Source organism: Sus scrofa, chromosome 12 (genome assembly GCF_000003025.6).
Source record: "Sus scrofa isolate TJ Tabasco breed Duroc chromosome 12, Sscrofa11.1, whole genome shotgun sequence".
Taxonomy (NCBI): Eukaryota; Metazoa; Chordata; class Mammalia; order Artiodactyla; family Suidae; genus Sus; species Sus scrofa.
Window position 1 is genome coordinate 57,069,119 of NC_010454.4, and position 26,625 is coordinate 57,095,743.

Sequence of the window (26,625 nt, forward strand, 5' to 3'; positions counted from 1 at the left end):
GCTCAGAGTGTTACCCACAGGGGAAAGCTTTGCTCCATCCACTGTGTTAGTTTCCTACAGCATCTTCATAAATGACCGCGGACCGGGTGGCTTAAAATACCAATATCATTCTCTCACATCTCTAAAGGCTAATAAGTCCAAAAGCAGGGCCAAGCTCTCTCTCTCTGAAGGCTTAAGGGGAGACTATGTCCCTTATAATAATAATTATATTATTATCATGATGTAATTTAGAATATTTCGTTTTCAGCCTCAGTTGCTGGCACAAAGCTTCAAAAATCTGTGGGATTTGAGTAGTAGTGGTGCTTTCTTTGGTGATGAGGTGGCTCTTGGTGGGTCCCTGGATCGCTTCAGGCTGGGGGCTGGCCCCCACAAAGACCAACCACGTGATTAAAGGGTTGGCACTTCGGGCCAGAACATTGTCCGCGAAGGGGAGGGTAGAGAAGCCAGAGATGGAGTTCATTGCTGTGTCCAGTGACTTAATGCATCCTGCCTACATAACGAAACCCATGTAAAAACCCTGGCAGCGAAGCACAGAGCAGCGTCCTCATTGGGGTGTTGGGAGGGCGCCCATTTCCATGAGGAGGGGATGTGGAAGCTTGGCATCTTCCCCCCGACCCCCGCCTCCCACCTGCCCCCAGAGCTTGTCCCATGTATCTCTTTCATCTGCTGCTTCCTGAGTTGTATCCTTTATACAGACACCAAACTGCTGTCCTAAGTATAGAACTCCTGGTGAGTTCTGTGAGTCCTTCTAATGTAGGGTCAAACCTTGGGGGGTGTGGGGAACCCTGACTTTGCAACCAGTTGGCCAGGATTATGGGTGGCTTGGGGTCACCCCCGACTGTGGCTGGCATCTGAAGTGGGGGCAGTCTTGGGAAGGATACTATCCATAGTTTGTGGGATCTGCTCTAACTTTGGGTAGTCAGCGTCAGAATGGAATCGGATTGTAGGACATCTGATTGGCACCTGGGAACAGTGTCAGAACTCTCTCTTAGCTACAGGTGTGGCCAGGAGTCCTTGGTGCTTGGAGACACACTTCTACAGTCTTCTACCTCTTGAATCACAGGGTGTTCCCTGCGTATGTCTGTCTCTGTGTCTCTTCTAGTCTTCTTGGGTTAAGGGGTGCACTCACCCCAGCCCCCTCATCATAACTGCTTATATCTGCAACAACCCTTTTTCCAGCTAAGGCCATGTTCTGAGGTTCCTGTGCTTAGGACTGAATCATATCTTTTGAGGCGGGGACACACACGAGTCAGCACGAAGCACACATTTCCTCTTCAACAAACAGTACTTTCTTTCAGCATCGTGCCACGCTCAGGGATGGGGGCCATGAGACCAACAGAAAAGGATAACTCAGATAATCTTGCCCTCAGGGGGCTTATGTTGTAGTAGGGAAATACGGCATGAACACACTGCAGGTATTTGGGGCTGGTTTTTACTAATGGCCTAACTGGTAGGGAGTGTTAACACGATTGGCAGGACAGAACAGTCACTCGTGGCTTTAACAGTCGTCCAGGGTTCAGGGAGTAAAAGGTGATTTACTATCATATGGTGGACCTTGGATCATCATATGATACCGCTTTATATGTGGAATGTAAAAACAAATGATACAAACTTAAATACAAAACAGAAATAGGAGTTCCTGTTGTGGCTCAGTGAGTTAAGGACCCTATGTAGTCTCTGTGAGGATGAGGGTTCGATCCCTGGCCTTGCTCAGTGGCTTATGGATCGGCGTTGCCACAACTGCAGTGTCGGTTGCAGATGTGGCTTGGATCTGGTATTTCTGTGGCTGTGGTGTAGGTCTCAGCTGCAGCTTCAGTTTGACGTCTGATCCAGGAACTTCCATATGCCACAGATATGGCTGAAAGAAAAAAAAAAAAAGGCAAAGGAAAGAAAAATAAGAAAAGAAATAGATCCACGGATATAGAAAAGAAACTTACCAAAGGGGAAAAGGGAGGATGGATAAATTAGGAGTTCGGGATTAACATAGACACACTGCTATATGTGAAATAGATAACCAACAAGAACCTACTGTATAGCACAGGGAACTATATTCAGTATTTTGTAATAACCTATATGGGGAAAAAATCTGGAAAAGGGAATTTTGTGGGGGTGCAGTGGGTTAAGGATCCGGTGTTCTCACTGCTGTGGCACAGGTTTGATTGCTGGTCTGGGAACTTCTGCATGCCAAGGGTGCAGCCAAAAAAAAAAAAAAAAAAAAAAGGAAATCTGAAAAAGCAGATATAATATATGTATAACTGAATCACTGTACTGTACACCTGAAAGTAATACAACATTGTCAATCGGTTCTACTTCAGTTTTTTTTAAAAAAAGGTGGACCTTGGTAGGAAGCATAGGTTTCTGATGGATGGAGATGGGGGGGGTGAAGTGTGAGTAAGGTTTAAGATAATAAAGTACACTGCAGCAAAGGGGACATGCGGGTCTAAGAGATCCCTCTGCATGTGTATAGAACGTATCCTTCAAAAAAGTATCCACTCACTAAATAGACTAGGAGAGGTCTGTAAAAGCAACACTATCTGAATAAGATCTGAACGCAGCAGCAGTAGGCAGCCATTTCCAAGATAAGATACACTGACAGGTGAAAAGAGCAAGATGCAGAATGTTGTGGCTGGGATTTGACCTAATTTCTGTAAAGTGTGTATGGGAGTCAGGGCAGGGGGTGCATAGGTTCCCAAGCATGTAGTCACCTTGCTTGGAAATGCCTAGAGCATCTCTGAAAGAGTCTAAATGGGTACAGGCAGTGCCTCCTGGGGTTTGGGAGCAAGAGACCAAAGGAGACTTCATTTCTGACTGCATGTGTGAGCTAATCTCAACTTTTTTTTTTTTAAACAAGTTGCTATTTCTTTTTTTCCCTGTACCCACAGAGACAGTCCATAGGAAAGGAGCCAAGTACACAGCAGTGGGAGTAGCATGCATTTTTATAGACAGTGCATATTATGGAATTTGAGGGAAGATCAGATGTTAGGGAGACTGGATTTTGGAGAGTCGGGAGAGCTTAGCACAGAGTTGAGGTGGGGTCTCTCAGGTAATGAATCACTGGAAACAGTTGGAAAGGGGGCGAAGGAGGTTATAGGTGCTTGTTTTGGAGCAGAACTTCAGTCCCTGTCTATGGGTAGATTGGGGAGCGGGGGCCATTGCTAGAAGGAAGCCAGCAAAGGGAATGTCAAGCAGAAGGCAGATCTAGTTGAGCCTCTGGATTTTGAGGCATATCTGGGTGGCCAGATAATGGTTTTCTTTGTTTCTCACTGCTCCTCTTTCATTCCTCTTGAAGCCGTGAGCTTTAGAAAGCAAGATGCCTTCCCCAATTGAGAAGGTATAGAAGTAACTGTACACCCCTCTGCTGAAACTGCTGCATAAGCTTTTCGACTGAAAGAGAATGGAGTCTTAAATTAGTTTGAGTAGAATGTGATGAGGGATTATGTTAGGGTAGCAGTGGCCCTCGCCTGTTCCTGAGAGTCTAAGGAAATTAGTAAGTCATTAAAAGTTCCCAGATGTGATAAAAAGTTATGGAAATTGGAAAGAAACCCTAAACTATCATCATTTTTAGATAAGATTGTCTATCTAAACAACCCCCAAACCCTGAAAATAACCAGTTATGAAGAGTTTGTCACATTTGGTCCATTCGAATGAAAGGGGTGCACCTTAATATCAAAGGCAGTCAATTTCAGATCACCGAAAACTACAGAGGTAAAGAAAGACATTCTATAAGAGGTTCAATGAATCAAAAAGACATAAAAATCCTAAATGAGGACAGAGGTTCAAAATCCATGCAGCAAGAAGTGATAGATGGATAGGGCAGATCCAGTAATAGGCGGAGACTTTAAGTGCTCTTCTCTGGTGTGGATAGAATCAGGACACAGAAAATCGACAGGAACGAGGAGGAACTAAGTAAGAGCACAAACTAACCGAATCTGGGTGGCACATAGAGGACACTTCCCCAACAGCAGGATGATGATGTTCTTTTCAGGTGCCCCTGAAACATATGCCAAGGTTGACCATATCCTGAGCCATTAAATATTAACTTAATAATTCAAAATCATGCCAAGCATGTTCTCTGACCATAATGGAATTCAACCAGAAATCCATAACGGAAAGATAACTGGATGATCCCGGTGTTAAACAATATGCTTATACGTTATCCGTGGACCAAAGAGGAAATTTCATGGGAAATTAAAAAGCTTTTTGGCTGAAAATGAAAATACAGCATCAGCATTTAAGAGATACAGCTAAAGCTTAGAGGGCTCTTAATAGCATTAAATGCTTAGAGTAGAAGAGTCTCAATAATCTAAGCTCTCACCTTAAGAAAATTGAATGCCGTGGGTGTGGCCCTAAAAAGACAAAAAAATGAAAATAAAGAATAGAAAAGTGAAAAACAGAATGCAAGTGAAACAGAAAGAAGTAAAGAGATGAATGAGAAACACTGAAATATAAAATAGCAAAACCATGGAGAGGACAAATGAAACCAAAAGTTGATGTTCTGAGATTAATAAAGTTGATTTAGCTAAACGGACTAAAGGGAAAAAAAAAGAAGACATAGGTGACTAATATCAGAAATTGATAAGTTATTAAAAGTATTAAAAAATACTACAAACAACCCTGCATATAATTTGGACAACTAAGATAAAATATACAATTCTTTGAAAGCCACAAATTGCCAAAACTCACCAAAGGAGAGACATCACTGGAATAGTCTTAAATCTATAAAGAAATTGAGTTCTTTCCAAAAACAAAACTCCAGGTCCAGATGGTTTCACTGGTGAATTCTACAAAACATTTAAAGAAATAACATCAATTCTACACAATTTCTTTCAGAAAAGGAAAAAGAACACTTCCCACCTACTTTGTGAGGCCAGCCTTACAGGACAACAAAACCAGACATAGACATCACAAGAAAAAGAAACTGTAGACCAACAGCCCTCATGAACATACAGGGAGAAGTCCTGAAAATATCAGCAAATCAAATATAGCCATATATATAATAATAGCCTATGACCCAGTGGGGTTTATCTCACTGGGTTGGTCTGACATTCGCAGAATGAATATAACCTCCTACATTAATTGACTGAAGAAAAAACCCCAAATGCTCATATTAACTCATGCAGCAAATCATGTGACAAAATTTAGGATCCATTAATGATAAAATAATCTTGTCAAGTTAGAAATACTAGGTACTTGAATCTAATAAAATGTATCTAAGGAAGCTCTGAAGCTAATATCATATTTAATGGGGAAAGACTGAATGCTTTTCCCTTAAGATAGGAACCAAGGCAGGGATGTTCTCTTTCACTTCTGTTCAGTGTTGTACTAGAGAGCCTCACCAGTACAATCAGGCAAGAAAAGTAAATAGAAGATATGTATTGGAAAGGAATAAATCAAACTGCCCTGTTTATAGATGACCTCATTGCCTATGGATAAAATACTGAAGAATCTATGCAAAAACTCCTAGAACTAATAGGTGAACAAAAGCTTATTACCAAAAAAAGCTTACCAAAGGCTCAGGATGCAAAATGATCATAGAAAAGACAATTGTATTTTTAATAACTTGCAGGGAACAGTTGGAAATAAAATTTAGAAAACAGGAATAAATCTAACAAACTATATGCAGGATCATTATGCTGAAAAGTACACAACAATGATGAAATTAAGAAGACCTGAATAAATGAGACAGATTATAATCAAGACCGCAAGACTCAGAGGTCCTGCTGTGGCTCAGTGGGCTTAGAACCCAGCATAGTGTCTGTGAGGATGCACATTTGATCCCTGGCCTCACTCGGTGGGTTGAGGATCCAGTGTTGCTGTGGCTGTGGCCAGCAGCTGTAGCTCTACTTTGATCCCTAGCCTGGAAACTTCCACATGCCACAGAGTCAACCTTAAAAAAAAAAAATGATTGCAAGACTCAATCTAGTCATGGTATCAGTTCCCCTTATGTTACTCTATAAGTTAAATGCAATTCCAGTCAAAATTTCAGCAAGATAATTTTATACATATAGATAAGCTGACACTAAAATTTGCGTGGAAAGGCAAAGGAACTAGAGAAGCCAAAACAATTTTGAATAATACGCTATTTTAAGATTTTATTTATTTAGGGCTGCATCCAGGGCATATGGAAGTTCCCAGGCCAGGGATCAAATCTGAGCCACAGCTGTGACCCATGCCACAGTTGCAGCAATGCTGGCTCCTTAGCTCACTGTGCCAGGCTGGGGATCAAATCCATGCCACCATAGAGACAACACTGGATCCTTAACCCCCTGCCCACAGCTGAAACTCCTACTCAATTTTAATGATTACTGTCAAGCTACTGTAATCAAGACAGAGTGGTAGTTTCAAAGACACAGAGAATTCAATGAAGACTTTTTCGTTAGGATTGATTTCCACATTACAACCTGGGAAATGTTTTGATAAACTGTTGTTGAGCCTGTACTGTGTACCCGGTACTGTCATTAGAATACACAAAAATGAGGAAGTTTCCATGTGGCACAGCAGGTTAAGGATCCAGTGTGGCCATGCGGTTCGATCCCTGGCCCAGAAACTTGCACATGCCATGGTTGCAGCAAAGAAAAAAGAATACAAAAAATGAATTTTAAAGTCCTAGAAGATAACATAGAAAACATAGATGCCTTGGGTGTGACAATGACTTTTTAAATATAAAACCAAAGACTATTCATAAAAAGAAATAATTGCTAATCTAGGCTTTATTAAATTAAAAACTTCCACAAAAAAACAATGTCAAGAGACTGAGAAGACAAACTACATACTGGGAGAAGATATTTACAAAAGACATATCTGATAAAGGATCTTGTTATCTAAAATCCACAAAGGCCTCTTAAAACTCAACAATAAGAAAACAACCCAGTTAAAAGATGGGCCAAAGATCTTAAGAGACACCTCACTAAAGAATGTAGGTAGCAAATGAGCATAGGAAAAGATGCTCCATGTCATGTGTCACTAGGAAAATGCAAAATAAAACAACGGTGAAACACTGCTACATACTTACCAGAATAGTACAAATCCAAAACATCGACAATACCCTGTGCTGTAGAAGGAGTGGAGCAGCAAGAACTCTCATCTCTTGCCGGTGATGGGAATGAAACTTGGTATAGCCACTTTGGAAGATAGTTTGGTAAAGCTAAACATACTCTTACCATATCAGGCTCTTTAGTATTTAACCAAAGGAGTTGAAAACTTATGTCAGTACACAAACATTTATAGCAGCCTGATCCATAACTGCCAAAACCTGGAAGCAGCCAAGATGTCCTGCAGTAGGTGAATGGACAGATAAACCATGGACTATCCAGACAAGGGAATATTATTCAGCACTAAAAAGCAATGAGCTGTCAAGTCATGAAAAGACATTAAGGAACCTTAAATGCTATTACTAAGTGAAAGGCTCCAATCTGAAAAGGCTACATACATACTGTTTCTTTTTGATCATACGACATTCCAGAAAAGGCAAAACTATGTAGACAAGAAGAAGATCCGTTATTGCTACAGATTAAGGAGGAGGGATGTGTAGACAGAACACAGTCTTTAGGGTGTGGAACTCCTCTGTGTGGTACAATAATGATGAATGTATGTCATTGTGCATTTGTCTAGACCCTGAGGATACAACACCAAGAGTGAATCCTGATGTAAACTATCCGGGTGAGAATGTTACGCTGTCAATGGAGCTTCATCAGTTGTAGCAAATGTACTTCTCTGCTGAGGGATGTTGTAATAATGGGGGAGGTTATACATGTGTGGAGGCAGGGGTACAGGGGAAATCTCTGTACCTTCCTTTTAATGTTGCTATGAACGTAAAACTGCATTTACACACACATATATATGCATATATATATTATAGGCACATGTACACACACACACACACACACACACACACACACATACGTGGCTTGTGTTGGATCCAAGATGGATCATGTTTTTGAGGGACACATTGACTCTAGTTTTCTCAGCACCACACGGGTACCTTCACTGATGCCCTGTACAGTGTGGTGGACCAGGTGATGCAGGATTTCCAGGTAGATGTGGGTACCAAGCAGCTAGAATTAAAAGATAGAGCCTGGAAAAGAGGAGTGAATGATAGGGATTTTACATTATACCTCTGTGATCGTTAGAGAAGACATGAGGGTATTTGAATCTGGGGAGAGGAATCTTTGGGTTTCCTTCCCTTGGGACATTCAGAGGCTCTGAAGACTGGATCTAAGCCCATGGGCTGGCGGGGGGGATGTTTGTCTCCTGGCTGTATGAACAGGGAAGGCATCATAAAGGCTCCAACTGTGATGAACTGCCCTAGTCTTCATGCTCTTTACAAATGTACCCGTTATATTTTAGTTGGGAAGTTTGACAGACGTTTGGCATGGATGACAGGCTCACCATTGGGGAGAAGGTGGGGTATTTGGACAGCAGAGTTAGAAGCAGCAACATTGTGGACAAATAGAAGGTGCTGGTCAAAGCTGACCCAAAGCAAAACAAGAATGCAACTCAACAAGGATCGAAAGCAAAACCCAAAAATGTAGGTTTGGGGATGCGTTAGGGCTGTGATGCCTTCAGTTACTTGCATTTACCTGGGTATCTGTGATGAAGGACACCCTTCACAGTGCCACTGAGGTGCCAAGACTGCATGTTTTGGTTTGGGTGGTTTTCATTCACAGAAAGATCAGAAGGTTATTTGCAAAAAGCTCTGAATGGACCTTGAACCTAGAAATTTTCAGGGTTGCCCATATGCAGCCATCTCAGTATGCATAAGATGAAATTCATTTCATTGTGTATTACACATTGTTAGAAACTGGGCATATTACTGTATAATGAGATACAAATGGAACTGGACAAGTAGCTTTGCCTGGCTTCCCGTGAAGCAAGAGAGCCAGCGAGTAGGTATCTGATGGTTGATCTCACACTCTGATCCCGAACACCACCTAGAGAAGATAGAAAAACAAAAGATAGGAAGCAAAGCATTATCTCTCTTTCCTTTGGATTGTTTTCTGAGCAATATGAATCACCACCTTTTTGATTTCATGTTTAGCATTGAGTATTTTTTTTTTGTCTTTTTTTTTGCCATCTCTAGGGCCACTCCCGTGGCATATGGACATTCCCAGGCTAGGGGTCTAATCAGAGCTGTAGCCACCGGCCTATGCCACAGCCACAGCAATGAGGGATCTGAGCCACGGCTGCAACCTACACCACAGCTCACGGCAACGCCAGATACTCAACCCACTGTGCAAGGCCAGGGTCGAACCTGCTACCTCATGGCTCCTAGTTGGATTCGTTAACCGCAGAGCCATGACAGGAACTCCCAAGCATTGAGTATTTTTTTTTAAAAAGGCACCACAAAGACAAATCTCTCCGCTTCACTTTCTGGATCAGCTGACTTGTGATAGGAAAAGATGTGTGCATCTTAGTTTTTGCTGTGCTTTTGATTGTCAGCTTCCTGGATCTCTCCAACAGTGTCCATGAAAGATTTATACACGTAATCATCTTATCTGAGGTCTTGGTGTAGATGAAAGAGTTCCAGTAAAATTAGTTATGGACACTGGCATTTGAATTTCATGTAATTTTCACAGTTCATGAAATACGTTCTTCTTTTGGCTTTAAAAAAATCTACTTAGGAGTTCCCGTCGTGGCTCAGTGATTAACGAATCTGACTAGGAATCATGAGGTCGCAGGTTCGATCCCTGGCCTCGCTCAGCGGATTAAGGATCCGGCATTGCTGTGAGCCATGGGGTAGGTTACAGATGCAGCTCAGATCCCATGTTGCTGTGGCTGTGGCGTAGGCCAGTGGCTACAGCTCTGATTAGCCTCCTAGCCTGGGAACCTCCATATGCTGTGGGTGCAGCCCTAGAAAAGGCAAAGAGACAAAAAAAAAAAAATCATCCACTTACTATCCATCTACAGATGAATGGATTCGAAAGATATGGTACACGTATGCAGTGGAATACTAGTCAGCCATAAAGAAGAACAAAGTAATGCCATTTGCAGCAACATGGATGGACCTAGAGATGATCATACTGAGTGAAATAAGTCAGAAAGAGAAAGACAAATATCATGTTATCACGTATATGTGGAATCTAAAATGATACGAACAAACTTATTTACAAAACAGAATTAGACTCATAGACATAGGAAACAAACATTTTCAGCACAGAGGAGAGGTGGTGGGGGAGGGGTAAACTTGTAGTTTAGGGTTAGCAGATACAAACTACTCTGTATAAAATAGACAGATAGCAAGGTCCTAGTGTGTAACACAAGGAACTATATTTAACATCCTGTAATAAATTGTAATAGAAAAGAATCTGATAAAGAATATATATATATGTATATATAAATGTATAACTGAATCACTTTGCCGTAAACCAGAGGCTAACACAGCATTGTCAATCAACTATACTTCAGTTTAAAAAGTCCATTTAAAACTTACAAATCATTGTTAGATTCTGGGCCATATAAGAACAGGTGATGAGCTGGATTTGCCTGCTGGCCATAGTTTGCCGACCCCCGCAGTAGGTTGTCACGGACTTCCCTTGGCCTGGGAGGGAGAGTGATGACAACCTTTCTGGTACCTGGGATAAACCCCCTGTGCCTCAGGGACTTCAGTGCCATCAGGTCTGTGGCGCACAAGTAAGACCATACTCTATTTAATAAACCATCATTGTTAATTATTCACAGAAAGAAACCAAGTCTAGAGCACAAGCCATTTGCAAACCGGGATAGAATTGTCTCATCACCTTAGGTTCTGAGTGGAAGTGATGAGAGCTGAACAAAGACAGTTGTGCCCAGCAGTCGAGCCAGAAAAAAGTTAGCCTGGATAATGAAATGTTGGTTCTCCTGGCCACCCTCCTTGCCTGGGCAGCCTCTTTTTCCCAAGGCACATATCTGACTTGGAGGCTGGACTTAGGTAATTAAATGTTAAGTCTCTGAAAGAGGCAGTTGCTCTGCTATACACGTTGATGGCCAAGCCAACAACAAGTGTTGGGTAGATCTTTATACCAAAGATGGTGGTAGCGCTGGGTCGTTCTTTACCTGCTGCGCTGCATTGACAGATTCTGCTTTCTGGCTTTTTTTTACTCCCATGGTCTCATAACTCAGAAATCTGCTGTGGTTAAATATCCAACTCAGTGTAGACTCTGTAATGATGGAGTAATCTTCTGTCTGGCACGCTTGACAGCGGAGATTGGCCACAGCGGGTTGCTTGGGCGGGTGCGACGGTCTTTATGATAATATGAACCTTCAAAATCCCAGGTTCCCTGCCTACTTCTAATCAATTTGCAAACCCTTAAACCCTCTCGAGGTATTTCCCATGAGCTTTGTGCGTGTACCTGAGGCAGTAAACGCTGCTGTGGGAAGCGACTCCACAAGGCGGGTTGGTACCCTCGTGGATTCTTTACCATCCGGCTCCAGTGGTCCCCCATTGCTGCTTCTGAATCCTGCCATCAGCTTCACCTTCCACTTCCGAGAGGAAACTGAAGCTCTGCCAGATGCATGGATGGCCTTAACTTTCCACTTTGAAGCCAGAAGCCAGAACCCCCGTCTGTCTGGATCTCTCTTCCTTCCCACCTGTTCCAGCAGAGGAGTTCTGCCTGTGCTCTGGGTCTTGTCACCTCCTCAACCTTATTATGCTGTTGAGCATCCCTTCTTTCTCCTGTAGCTTCAACTACCTTTTCAAATAGTTCATCCCATCACGATGTGAAGCAGGTCGGTTTGTTTCCATTTCAACAGCAAAACCTCCCCTGATGCTCCCTGCGCCCTGGTCACCTCTCCTTACAGCCAGCCTTTTTGCAGAGTCTCTGTTCACTGTTTCTTTGCCTTCCATTCACTCTGCATCCCATTCTATCTGGCTTCTGGCCCTATTCTTTACCCATATCCCTCTGCTTGAACTCAGTAATGTCCCAGAAAGGCACCAACCTGACCGCTGTACGCAGTGGACACCGCTGAGTTAGCTCACCTTCCAGTTGCGTTGGGTGATCACTTTTTCTGAAGAGCTTTTTTCTTCCTCCCATGGCTTCAAGGATTCTCTCCTCTGCTGGGATTCTTGCTGTTTTTCTGGCCATTCCGTATCTGTCTCCCTTGCAGGAAATAATGGATTTCCTCACGGATCATCCTCCAGTCTCGCCCTGTGCAGTTTCCTTCACACCCTTGGCTTCACCGCTCTCGGCAGACGACTCACACACCAAATTCTCATTACGCCCTCTTTGAGCTGGTCCTTAGGACACCATGGAAAAGCATTTGAATTTTCTGTGAAGGAGAAATTATGGTTGTACTGACATTTTCAAAAGCTTACTCGACCTGCTGTGTGCAGAGTACATAGCAGATGAGGCAAGCGTGGAAATGGAAACAGCTTAGGAGGCTCCTATCCCGAAAAGACGTCATGGGGGGCTAGGTCAAGGTTGACGTCTTGGGTTAGATGTTCAGATGTGCCTTAAGCCCAACATTTCCAAGGCCTGATTCATGGCCTTCTGCCCAGGCTTCCCTATTGTCATGTCTCCCACCACCATCCATCTAGTTTGATGGCTGCGAAACATTGACCCTACCTGTCTCAGCCGGTTCCGGCTACTATATAACAAGATACCGTAGACTGGATATCCTATGAACAAGAGGAATTTATTTTTCAGAGTTCTGGAGGCTGCAAGTTCAAAGTCAAGGTAGCAGCATAGTCCGGTTCTGGTGGGAGCCCTCTAGCTGGTTCATAACTGGCGCCTTCTCACCGTGTCCTCACACATAATGAAGGGGGGGGTCTTTCTGTAGGCTTTTCTATTATTATTATTATTTTAATTATAGTTGGTTCACAATATTATGCCAGTTTCTGCTGCACAGCAAAGTGACCCAGTCATACATCTACATAAATGCCCTTTCTCATATTATCTTCCAACACGTTCTGTCACAAGAGATTGGATATAGTTCCCTGAGCTGTACCGTGGGACCTCATTGCTTAGCCATTCTCCATGGACTAGTTGGCCTCTTTCATAAAAACTTTTATCTCATGCATGAAGCCTCCACTGTCAGGAGTGCATCAGCTTCCAAAGACGGCATGTCCGAATACCATCACCTTTGAGGGTTGGGGTTTCAGCATATGAATTTTAGGGGGACACAGCCATTCAGATGACAGCATCACCTTTTCCTTCCAGTTCAGCAATGCATCCCACCCCCCGGCCCGCTTGCCCTTAGCTTCTTACACGGTAGCCTGAGAAAGCCTCACAGTGCAAAGCCGACGTTGTCCCCCAGCAGATGCATGCAGGGCCGTCCCCTTGCTTCTAGGATAACGTCTGAAAACCTTCCCGTGCCCCCTTGTGAGGTTCTTCCCAGTCTGGCCCCGATGGACCTCCAGAGCCCTCTCCCACCTGCCTGCTTGCGCCTCTGCTCTGCCTTCTGCCGGAGTTCCCCTCCACCTCCCTGACCACCGCTGCCTGCGTATCTCCCTTTCTTCCGGAATCGGGGCTGAAGCATCACTTGGGGTGAAGATCTCCAGTAACGCGTGACCCCAGTTTAGGTCAGATTGTCCCATGTTCCTGGAGAATCGGATTTCTTTCCTTTGGGTGGCCTAATCTGTTTCCTAATATATATTCCTTTATGGGGTCATTCGATGACTCTTCTTCTCATGACATGAGGGGCTGTGTTCCTTACAGTTCCTGGAACAGAGCCTGTAGGATGTATGTATCTAGACAAGGGGGGATTCTTTTTCAGGAGTTGGCTCATGTGATGGTGGGATCCAGTTAAGTTCGAGATCTGTGGGGCAGGCCGGCAGGCTGGAGAGAGAGAGGGCGGGAGGGAGAAGTTGTTGTGGTCCTGAGCCTGAATTCAAGACTCGAGAGTTCACTCTTGGAGGTCCTTGCTGTGGTGCAGCAAGCTTGGTGGCATCTCTGCTGCACCAGGACACAGGTTCTGTCCCCAGCCCCGCATGGTAGGTTAAAGGATCTGGTGCTGTGGCAGCTGTGGTGTAGCTTGCAACTGCAGCTGGCCCAGGGACTCCATATGCCATGGGGCAGCCAAAAAAAAAAAAAAAAAAAAAATTAAAACATTTAAAAAAGCAAGAAAATAATTCCTTCTTCCTCCAAGGACCTTAATCTCGATCTTTTCTGCAAAAGCCCTCAACTGATGAGGGGCGGCCCGCTCACATCCTGGAGGGAGGGTGGTGTAGACTGAATGTTTGCTTCCTGCCCAAATCCATGTGTTGAAACCTATTTCCCAATGTGCCGTTCTTTGGCCCCCGGGGTCTGGGGAGGGGGTTTTCCTGAGTGGGATGAGGGCTTGCCCCAGAGAGACCCTTGTGCCCTGCTGTCGGGTGAGGACAGCGAAAGACACCGCTGTCTCTGAACCAGGAGGTGGGTCCTCACCAGACAGGGACACCAACACCTCGATCTTGAACTTCCCAGCCTCCAGAATTGTAACAAAGACGTTTCTATTGTTTCTAAGGCATCCCGTCTTTGCTACTCAGTAATCGCAGCCTGAGTGGACTCAGATGGGAATGTGCCTTACCTCAGGTCTACTGATTTAAATGGTTGTCGCATCTAAAAAACACCAACGTGGCAACATCTAGACTGATGTTTGACCCCAAACTGGGTCCTGTGGCCAAGCCAGGTCGACACATAAAATCAACCCTCTCCGGGGGCCGTGTCTGTTTGAGCCCATCATACCCTCATCGCCTGCCACAGGGCATGATATGTAGAAGGCACTCTATCAGTATTGATTATATGGCTTTGGGAATCTTAAATTTCTAGATTTGCTACCTGCAGCCAGTGCCAGTGGGAGAAACGCATCTTGTGGCTGCATGCACTGTGTTTTAGCATCTTTTTTGGTGTTCATTCCAAAGTGTATTATTCATAAACACTTTTCTGGTTCAACAGATCTCTCTTATTTTTGACAAATTTGCTTCTCTAAAAATTTTTTAAAAATTTGGAGTTCCTGTCGTGGCTCAGGGGTTAACGAATCCGATGAGGAACCATGAGGTCGCGGGTTCGATCCCTGGCCTCGCTCAGTGGGTTAAGGATCCAGTGTTGGCATGAGCTGTGGTGTAGGTCACAGATGCAGCTGGGACCTGGTGTGGCCGTGGCTGTGGTGTAGGCTGGCAGCTGTAGCTCTGATTAGACCCCTAGCCTGGGAACCTCCGTATGCTGCAGGAGCAGCCCTAGAAAAGACAAAAAGACAAAAATAAAATAAAGTATAGTTGATTTACAGTGTTCTGTCAATTTCTGCTATATAGCATGGTGACCCAGTCACGTGTGTGTGTGTGTATATATAGTTTTTTTCATTGTCATCCGTCATGTTCTATGACAAGAGACTGGATGTAGTTCCCTGTGCTGTGCAGTAGGACCTCATTGCTTATCCATCCTAAACGTAATAGTTTGCATCTACTAACCCCAAACTCCCCATCCGTCTCCCTCCCTCCCCCTCGCTTCTTTGTGATTCGTTTATAATCCCTCTGAGATTGTTTCTTTACCAGCCCTTCTAGGGGATCTGATAAGGAAGCCGACTCAGCCACGCGACTGAATCATTTGATTTTTTCTTCTCTGGTCGTCGTCTTGGTGTGTTTCTCCTGTTTTCTTGGGTCCGGGAACCAGAGCCAGCCTCGTTTCCAGTGTAACCAGACCATGGCTTTATTTAAGGAAGATAATTGCATTTATGCTTCCCAGCGCTCTTAGATGTGACAGGCCCTTTTGGCTACAGCAGCACATTGTGCTGTTGCTAAAATCAAATGTGTCGCCCTGGCCCTGTCTGCAGAGTTTTCTGTCTCCATCACTGGTGCCAGACACCAAGACAGGACCGCTTGGAGTCTTCCGTGCCTTTTCCAGCCTAACTCAGTTCCAAGATTTTCTTGGTTCTTTTTCAGTACGATCCTTCAAAATGGAGTCTTTTATTTTCCCATTTCTTCCAACAAGGACTGCTGCCACAGGATAGATTGATCGCTGGTGTGTCTACCACTGTTCTCGCCCAACTTCAGCCCATTGTGACCAGAAATGTGAGATGAGCCTTCTGAAGTATTGTCGCAAGGACACTCTCTTCTCCGCAGTTGTCAACGCCCATCCGCTCCCTGGAGACTTGTCGGCGAGTCCTCCTCCTACCACGTAATCCAAACGTTATTTCCTTTCTTTACAGGGCCTTCAGCAGAGGGCGAAGTTAATCTAGCTTCTCAATCAGGACACACATCCTCTTTGGTCCGTGGACGTCTGTTGTCTTTTTCGTCTTTTCTCTTTCCCCAGAAAAATGATTTGCATGGATTGTCTTTTGTCCATGCCTGTTCTTATAAAATAGGTTTTATCAGGAGTTCCTATTATGGGTCAGAGGTCACTAACCCGACTAGGAAACATGAGGATGCAGGTTCAATCCCCGGCTTCGCTCAGTAGGTTAAGGATCCGGTGTTGCATGAGCTGTGGTGTAGGTCACAAATGAGGCTTGGATCCTGCGCTGCTGTGGCTGTGGTGGAGGCCAGCAGCTACAGCTCTGATTCGACCCCTAGCCTGGGGACCTCCGTATACCACGGGTGCGGCCCGAAAAAGCAGAGCAACAACAACAAGCCCAAAAAACAAAAAAACGCGTTGTAATTTGGGATGTTTTAATTTATGTGAACTTACCCTAGATCTTGTTTTGTTGTGCTCTGTGTGTATCACTGCTCGATGCAATGGACACGCGTAGATTGGGGCCTCTAGTGATTGTTTTTATTTTAATCACATCATGGTCTGTACTGATGAGACATTAATTCTTTTCACTGCAGAGAATGTGCTGGTTTAATTTCTATGCATTTCGTGGTTCGTGATGCTCTTGTGATGGACATATTATTATGCTATGTTTTATAGTTGGGTTTTGCTGCTGTAAACAGATGGATTTTTTGGGCAAGTTATCCTGTATCAGCAGCCTTGATGCAGTCTCTTATTAATTCTCATAATTCTCCGTATCAGCAACCCTGATGCAGTCTCTTATTAATTCTCACTTCAAACTAAGTTAGTAACATCGAATCTTGTGATGCTGATGGTTTGACCATTTTTGCCTATAAACCCTGTCATTAAACCGTTCACGTTCACCCTCACAGATGATCATATTTATCTACAAATAATGATACAGGTTTTTTTTTTCCTTTTGTATACTTCATATTTTTTCTTTCCCTGGATGTTTCAGAAATCCCAGACCATGTTAAGTAGCACTGATGATATTGTATAGTTTTCCTGTTTTAACTGCCTTTTTGGTTCATGTATAAATACTTTTATCAACTGTATTAAGTTCTTTCTTGTCCTAGTGTGCAACAAGGTATTTTTGTTATTTTTAAAAATCACAAATAACCGTTGAATTGTATCAATAGCTCGTTCTGCATCCATTGAAATAATGATAAATTTTCTTCTTTACTCTATATAAATGTACATGAACTAGATAAATTATTTTTTAATGTTGAATCACCCTGGTCTTACTGGAATAAACACTACTCAATTATGAATTTTAATTTTATTTTTGTCTTTTTTTTTTTAGGGCTGCCCCCCCCCGCCCCCGCATATGGAGGTTCCCAGGCTAGGGGTCCATTCGGAGCTATAGCCACCAGCCTACGCCACAGCCACAGCAACGCGGGATCCGAGCTGCGTCTGTGACCTACACCACCGCTCATGGCAATGCTGGATACTTAACCCACTGAGTGAGGCCAGGGATCGAACCCAAGTCATCGTGGATCCTAGTCGGATTCACTACAGCTGAGCCAGATGAAAACTCCTAATTATGTATTTTTAAAATATCCAGGTGGATGTCTTTTGCATCTTATTTGGGTTTTTTGTATCATATTCACCAAAAGATTGGCCAGTGGCTCTGTTTTGTTATAATTCTCGTGTGACTTAGGAATTTGATTTGCAGAGTTTAGTCTCATTAAGTAAATTAGGCAACTTTCATTTCTATTTTCTGGAACCGTTTGTATCAGGTGGTTATTAAATGCTCCTTGAGAGGCAGAACTCACATGAAGACCGTGGTGCTCGGCATCCGAACGACCCGTGCACCCTGACCTGGACTCTGTTCCTCTGCCACCTCTGCCCGTCGAATCCTGCTGGCTCATCATGCCTGTGTCCTTCTCAGCCTGTTCCCCTGGCTGTTCTTCTCGACCTGCTGACTCTATTTTCCTCTGTTTGTCTAAACCCTAAACCTTACCTCCCCAAGCTCACAGTACCCTCTAGATGACTCCTGTAATCCTTTCTGATGCTCCCAGCCTTCCAGCAGCCCTCCCATTATTAGTTTTCAATGGCATTGCTTGTCTCATTCACTCTTTGGACCCTTAGCCTGAGCTACCTCGCCCGCCTGCTCATTGATCCCCAGGTACCTATGCCACGTCACCTCTCCCAGCCCTGGATTTTAAGCCTCACGCATAGCACCTGTTTTATTGTAAATTCTAATCGATGGGGAGGATCATTTGATTAATTCACACTCTCCTTTGGTCAGACAGATCTTTTCAGGTTATAATCCCACCAGACGCATTCTCACCTTAAGGCTTTGGCACCATTTTTCCTCTGCCTGGAATGTTCTGTCTCCTCTGCAAGCATGGCCCTACCTTTAGTAGTCTTTGCCCAAATGTCACTTTCTTGATAGCGCCTCTCTTGACCACCTGCAGACCCAGTGCCTTAGCGTGGGATGTCCCCCAAAGCACTTAGCACCTACTTACTCTACATACATATTTATTTTCCTTCTCCTCCCAATATAAGGTAAGGTCCTCAAAGGCAGAGATGTTGGTCTGTTTGTTCACTAACTATCTTGGTGTCTTAAAGTGTACCTGTAACATGATTGGCACTCAATAAATATTAAAATAAATGAATAAAATAGACCAGCCTTCCATTAAGAACTTGTCCTGCAATTTAGCCTTCCTACCACTATGTGGCAGCACAGAAGTATTGGTTGTGTAAGTTCTCTGGGTTTGGGCTGTCAAGGAGATTGACGTCCTTTCATAAGTACTTCTTTGAATGCGTACCTTCCTTGCCTAAAACAGCTATGAGTCTTTTTGCTCCGATTGTTAAATTCTTTTAAGCCAAGGAACTTATTTTCTGTCTTGAGATGTTCTGCTGAGAAGATTATTTTATCCGCTGTCTGGTGATAGGAACAAGAAGGATGCTTCTGTTTCCAGCTTGCTCGGATTGCTCTGGGCGCCAGCGCTCAGCTCTGTCCCTCTCAGATTCATTTGGGAGGTGGGGGAAGATTGATTTCTCAGATTCTTAAACCTTCTGTTTTTAGATTGTTTTCCACTTAATGTCTTGCACCACACATGTCTTGTCCTTATGGAGGCTGTTTCTTGGTTGAAGTATTTTCCTTTATAGCGTTGCTGTGCAGAATCTGGAGTAGCTTCTAGGTAGTCCCATCACTAATTTCCTTGGGACCTTAGACAAGTCACTTTATCTCTGGAAGCTGAAAATGTCTCTCCTGTAAAATGCAGGAATCAGATGAGCTGCCTTGGAAATTCTTTTTTCTAGTGGCTTCACATACAAAAAAAAAAAAAAAAAAAGAAAAAAAATCTATGAAATTTGTTATTTTTTCCCCCTTTGGATAGCGAGCTATTCCAGACAGCTCTCATCTGGTGTTTTGCTTAATTTACACACAATGATTAATTTACACACATGCTTAGCCTGTATCCCTTGGCAACACTTAGCAACCACCTGCTTGGTGAAAGCGGTTTGGTCAGGTTTTTTAAAGGGACATTATCCATGTATCAGAGCAGAGGAGTGAGGATAAAGTTGATTTCAGTTGGAGACCTATCTTCGACTTTGCAGTTATTTTTCTTTCCATTCCCCATCTCTGTTTTCTGCCCCCTTGTACAGTTTTCCTGAACCTTCCAGAGGTTTATTTCTATTCACTTTCTCGGGATTGTTTGTTCAGCACTTCCGATATTCCAGACTGGTCCTAAGTTCACGCCATGTCTTATTTCATTCTTCAGCAGCTCTTGTGAGGTAGGGGCTGGTGTCTCCTTTTGCAGATTCAGGAAAACATCCTGAGGTCACAGGCCTTTGGGGACCAAACCCAGCAGAGTCCGGGCTGCCTGTTCACCTCCTGCTGTCATTTACTCCTTAATTTCACCAAAGTAAAATGGCAAAGACAGATCTTAATCAGTAATGTCATATAACATCTAGCATCGAGGCTGCAGAGAACAAAGAGATTTATCTGGGGTCTTAAGAATTGCAATTCGGGGGACACCGATTCAAATAAAAATGAAAGCATCTTCAAGGCGGGAGAAAGGGGCTGATAAAGACAGAAGCCATGAGGTTGTTCAAGAATTGATTGACTCTGTTGGAAGAAAGGTAGCAGTTGTCCTTAAGGGTTATGCTGTTAAGAATTCTTTGAAGGTAAGGATGCAACAAGTATTTTGAGTTTCTGGAACATCGGGCAAATGTTCTGGATGCCTGCGTTGAGAAAGAAACAAAGTTGAGATTCCATCTGGGCTGAGCCGTACCTAAGCCACACTTTTTCAGGGCTCTCCTGGAGTTGCAGGAAGGGGGACCCCTTCCGAGGTGGGAGCATGGGCTCTTGTCTAACACTTGGAAGTGAATTGTCCGAGGAGACACACGTGCTGACAAAGCAAAGACTTTACTGGGAAGTGGCACCCCCCCACCCCCCGGGCGGAGAGCAGCAGGTGGGGGAACCCAGGAGAGCTGCGCTGCCACGTGGCTCACAGCCTCAGGTTTCATGGGACTGGGCTTAGTTTCCAGGTTGTCTCTGGCCAGTTGTCTTGCTTAGCCCATACCTGGTCTGTCTCGGGGTCCTTCCTGGGGGCCCCACACCTCTCAGCCAAGATAGATTCCAGCGCCAAGGGTCCTGGGAGGTTGGCCTCCTCTCTGCTGCTCCTGGTTAGTCTTCAGGACAGCACCACAGTCCTTCTTGGGGCCTCCCGTTGAGAGACAGCTCATGCAAGTGGCAGTGACAGCGCCTGGCCAAGGTGGGCGGTTTCAGTCAGTGGTCCCCTCACACGGGCTCCACTGCAGAGAGCTCTTAGCAGTATCAACTCCATTTTGATTTTCCCTTCATTGCTACTATCGCAGTAGAGAAAGAGAGGGTCCAGCCTGAGCTGAACTCCACTCTGATTTGAATGGAGGTGACTGGGCTTTTGCAAGGGATGCTCAGGGAGTTGGGGGGGGGGGTGGGCTGGGCAGGGGCTCAGCAGCATCCGGGAAGTGAGATGTTATGAAAGGTCGGTCATGGCCAGTGCCGTTGAGACGGGCAGTGGTCCTGGTCAGAGACTGGGAGGCAGAGGCCCCATCCTTCAAAGAAGTGGCTTTCAGGTCCTGGGAAGCCACTCCTAAGTTGTAGCGGGTACATGTGCCTCTGAAAGGGACGGAGGAGGGATTCGGAACTGTAAGCCCTTTCTCATAAATGCTCTAAGAAAAGGTGGCTGGGGCCTTGGGGTCAGATGGGCAGAACAGACGGTAGGATCTTTGGGCAGCCTTGAGTTTTCTTGGGCAGGCACTCCAGGGGACCTTGGGCCATCCTAGGAATGTGGTCTTTTTTTTTTTTTTTTTGGTCTTTTTGCCATTTCTTGGGCCGCTCCCGTGGCATATGGAGGTTCCCAGGCTAGGGGTCTAATGAGAGCTGTAGCCACCAGCCAGGCCAGAGCCACAGCAACATGGGATCCAAGCCGCGTCTGCAACCTACACCACAGCTCACAGCAATGCCGGATCTTCAACGCACTGAGCAAGGCCAGGGATCGAACCCGCAGCCTCTTGGTTCCTAGTCGGATTTGTTAACCACTGAGCCACGATGGGAACTCCAGGAATGCGGTCTTAAGCTCTTTGAAATTGTTCAGCAGTTCCCACTGTGGTGCTGCAGGAATGAATCTGACTGGTATCCATGAAGATGTGGGTTTGCTCCCTGGCCTCGATCAGTGGGTTAAGGATCCAGCGTTGCCATGAGCTGTGGTGTAGGTCGCAGACGAGGCTCGGATCCCGCGTGGCTGTGGCTGTGGCGTAGGCCAGCAGCTGTAGCTCCGATTCGACCCCTAGCCTGGGAACCTCCCTATGTTGCAGGTGCGGCCGTGAAAAATGAAAAGAAAAACAGACCAAAGAAACTGGGTTTGTGTTTCCATCTCTTGATGTGGGAGGAGGGGCGGCCAGGACCTTTTGTGTTGAGAGTCTAGTTCTTTGAGTCCAAGGTTGAGGCCTGGTGGAGAAGGGGGCTCAGCCGAGCCTGGGCTCAGCGTGGTCAGGGAGGGGCCTTGTCACCTGTGTGGTTTGTGAAGGTGAAGCCTGAGAAGCGGGTCCAGATTATTCCGCAGTTGGCTTCTTGGATGGACCAGGTGCCAAGTCATTACACTGTTCAAAAGAGACCCCGGGCCCCAGGTGGAGTCCCTGTGCTCCGCCCACCTCACCAAACCGACACCTAACAGCTGACCTACCTGCGGTTTAGCCTCCCAGGAATGTAACCTGGAACCGGTCAACCTGGAATTACCTAGTCAGCATCAGAAGGTAACCTGCCAAGTAAACTCTTCCCTTAGGAAGGCAACCGTGTCTAAAACAATGGGCTCTTTGCTGGCGATGTGTTCCCCGCCACACTTCTTTTCGCCTTTAAACCCTTCCCTTTCCTATAGCTCAACGGAGCTCCTGTCTTTCTTTTCTTTTTTTGCTTTCTAGGCCCGCACCTGTGGCATATGGCGTTTCCCAGGCTGGGGGGCAAATCGGAGCTGCAGCTGCAGGTCTACACCACAGCTCACGGCAACACTGGATCCTTAACCCCCCAAGCAAGGCCAGGGATTGAACCCACGTCCTAATGGATACTAGTTGGGTTCGTTAACTACTGAGCCACAACAGGAATTCCAATTTTAAGAAAATGTTTAATTGAAGTATAGTTGAGTTACAGTGTTGTGTTAATTTCAGGTGTATAGCATAGTGATTCAGTATTTTTACATATTATACTCCATTATCTGATATTACAAGATATTGAATATAGTTCCCTGTGCTATTTATCTGTTTTATATATAGTAGGGTTTCGCTCTTAATCCCAAACTCTTAATTTATCTCTCCTCCCCTTCCTCTTTGGTAACCATAAGATTGCTTTCTACATTTCTCACTCTACATGAGTCTGTTTCTGTTTTATAAATCAGTTCCTTTGTATTTTTTTTAGATTCCACAAATAAATGATATTATATGATATTTGTCTTTCTCTAACTTATTTAGTATGATAATCTCTAGGTCTATCTAAGTTGCTGCAAATGGCAATGTTTCATTTTTCATGGCTGAGTAATATGCCATTGTATAAATATACCACATCTTCTTTATCCATTCATCTGTCAATAGATACTTAAGTTGCTTTCCTGTCTTGGCTATTGTAAATAGTGCTGCAGTGAACAATGTGATCTAATAAGAGGTTATGCCTTTTCTGGATATATGCCGAGGACTGTGATTGCTGGATCACATGGTAGTTCTATTTTTAGTCTTTTAAGAAACCTCCATCCTGTTCTTCATCCTGACTGCACCAACTTATATTCCCACCAACAGTGTAGGAGGGTTCCTTTTTTCCCACACCCTCTCCAGCCTTTGATATTTGTAGACTTTGTGATAATGGCCATTCTGACAGGGGCGAATGAAGTTTTGATTTGCATTTCACTAATAATTGGTGATGCTGAGCTTCCCCTCTTGTGGCTGTTGGCCTCCATGACCTTATTTTAACGCGTCTGCACATGTCTTCCTCCCAGTCCAGGAATGTGATGATGTAATGACGTTATGCCTCCAGCTTTACATTTGGGAAGTTGGTACCCACTCAGCCTGAATGTCTGTCCTCCTCAACGCTCTTAACTCTTTTCTGCATTTTTTGTTGTCATTTTCCCCTTTTCCACTTTGCAGGACGTACGGTTTCTCTTGGATGGTGTCACAGACCTGGTTACCTTAAAGAGGGTTATCTTTGTGATGGGGGCTGGACCCTGCCCCTCGGTCCATGGATCATCACCTGGTTCAGTTCATCCTCTTCTTTGAATTTTCCTCCTCCCCACCTCCTTTGTAGAACTGGAAGCACTGACTAAATGCCAGGGGCTGTTCCATGCCCTTCCCACTGCCTGCCCTCCAGAAGCCCAAAACTGATACTTCTTTTTTTTTCTTTTTATGGCCACACCTGCAGCATACGGAAGTTCCCAGGTTAGGGGTTGAATTGGAGCTGCAGCAATGGCAATGTTTCCTTTTTCATGGCTGAGTAATATGCCATTGTATAAATACACCACATCTTCTTTATCCATTCATCTGCCCCTCAGCCACTCTCTTCCTACCCGATCCCTTTCTCGCCTCTTCTTCTCAGTGCCTCGTTGACAGTGTGCTCCTACAAACTGTGCCAACTGTAGAGATGAGGTTCACCTTCTCTGCGTGAGGAATGGCGCTGCTGTGAAAGTCTACAGCCCTGGAAAACTGGTCGTGGGAAACCGAAGTGCGGCCCCGGATGGTGTTTTGCTTATTGGTGGGACTAGTGAAATGGCTCCTGTCTCCAGCACTGGCTTCTCCCTGAAGATACCGTGTAGCCTTTTTCCTCCTGCAGTTTAACAAGTGATTTAGTGAAAGCCATTTTCTTTTACCAAAGGGGAGTAACAGTTGGGTGTCAGAGAAGTGGGCGAATTCAGTGGGAGATGGACAATTTAAGGAAACTGCCAATCCATTCTTGTTTCAAAGTTTCTTTTATACTGCCAGCGTCCCTTTTTGAATAATGACGTACACACGTTTTTACATATAATTTTGGGTTTTTTTCCTATCATAATATGTGGTATATTAAGTATTATAAGAATAGTTTTTCTAATCATTGAAGGTTTAATTGCTTTTAATTATTTCACGTTTTTGGTTGCTAAGGAGACTGAAAGGCAAGCTTGCTAAGATGATTGGAAAATTAAATGCATTTTTCTTCATCCCAGGTATTCTTGCCTGAGAGAGGGAGGGGGAGGGAGAGGGAGACATTCGGTGTGATCCAGAGACTGTCCCGTAGAAACCCTTGTGGCTGCAGGCACTGGTCTTAGGACAAGTTTAATTAATTAATTAATTAATTTATTTATTTATTTATTTTTTGTCTTTTTTGTCTTTTGTTGTTGTTGTTGTTGCTATTTCTTGGGCCGCTTCTGCGGCATATGGAGGTTCCCAGGCTAGGGGTCCAATCGGAGCTGCAGCCACCGGCCTACGCCAGAGCCACAGCAACGCGGGATCCAAGCCGCGTCTGCAACCTACACCACAGCTCACGGCAACGCCGGATCGTTAACCCACTGAGCAAGGGCAGGGACCGAACCCGCAACCTCATGGTTCCTAGTCGGATTCGTTAACCACTGCGCCACGACGGGAACTCCAGGACAAGTTTAATTTAGAAAGGACTCAGCAAACTGGGGGAAATGTTTTCAGCTCACCTGTAAATGACAAAATGGGGTCAATCAGTAGGAAAAAAATTGAAAACGTCCCATTGAGTGGTGATCGGTTTGTAACATATAGAAGCAGCGTCACTGCATCATTCACCCGGAACGAACATTGTAGGTCATTGGACGTCACAACCAAACAACCCATCTTCTAGAAAAGAGAGATGAGATTCGTACTTACCAGAGATGAGGGTGGGGGAGGGGGCATTGGGTGAAGACGGTTAAAAGGTACAAACTTCCGCTTCGAAGGTGAATAAAAACCGGGGTGTGATGTACACAGGATTATCATCACGACTGTTGTATGTTATCTTCAAACATTGTTGAGAGTAAATCCTGAGAGTTCTCATCACGAGGAAAAAATTTTTTTTTTCCTTTTTTATCTGGGGGGAGATCACTGATCTTCATGAAGTGTTTTGTGGTCATCATTTCATGATACGTGTAAGTCAGGTCCTTATGTGGTACCCCTTAAACTCCCACAGTGATGGGTGTCAATGAGGAGAAAAAAACAAAACAAAACAGCCCGATTGAGTAGAGGCTTACCAAAACCCATAAGAACAAGAAAAAAAGGTGTGCAGATGTGTGTGTGTGTGTGTAAGAAATATTTTTGGTGGTGTTCAAACAAGATGAAGAAAAAGCAGTATCAGTTTCTTGGAGTTTCCGTTGTGGATCAGCAGGTTAAGAACCTGACATAGTGTCAGTCCATGAGGATGCAGGTTCGATCCCTGGCCTCACTCAGTGGGTTGAGGATCCGGTGTTGCCACAAGCTGCAGCATAAGTTGCAGATGTGGCTCGGATCCTGTGTTTCTGTGGTGTAGGCCAGCAGCTGCAGCTCCGATTCAACCCCTAACCCGGGAACTTCCATATGCTTCAGGTGTGGCCATAAAAAGAAAAAAAAAGAAAAGAAGTATCGGTTTTGGGCTTCATGATAAAGAGTAGAAAAGATAAGCTAATTCCTTGGGCTTGATGATATAGGTTGGTGAGTAGGAAGGAGGAAATGAGACTTCTCAATTACTTTGCGTCTTCTATCTGCTGGGAAGAGTGATCTGATTTAAAAGGGTAAAAAGAGCTTTAGCAATTTGGAGTTAAAGCCTCAGATATCATAAAAGAACATACCTTTACCCCTGGGCTGGTCCAATTGCCAAACAATGACTGGTAAATCTATTTAAAACACAACTGAAACATTTTTTAATTGTAAAAACGCATAACAGAATTTACTGTAGTTAGAGTTCCCGTTTGGCTCAGTGGTAATGAATCCAGCTGGTAACCATGAGGATGCAAGTTCAATCCCTGGCCTTGCTCAGAGGGTTAAGAAT

General features: G+C 44.5%; 1 protein-coding gene across 1 annotated transcript in view; it reads left to right on the forward strand.

The window, feature by feature from the left end:
- Positions 1-26,625, forward strand: part of ARHGAP44 (Rho GTPase activating protein 44) — a 156,807-nt gene that overhangs the window by 19,219 nt on the left and 110,963 nt on the right.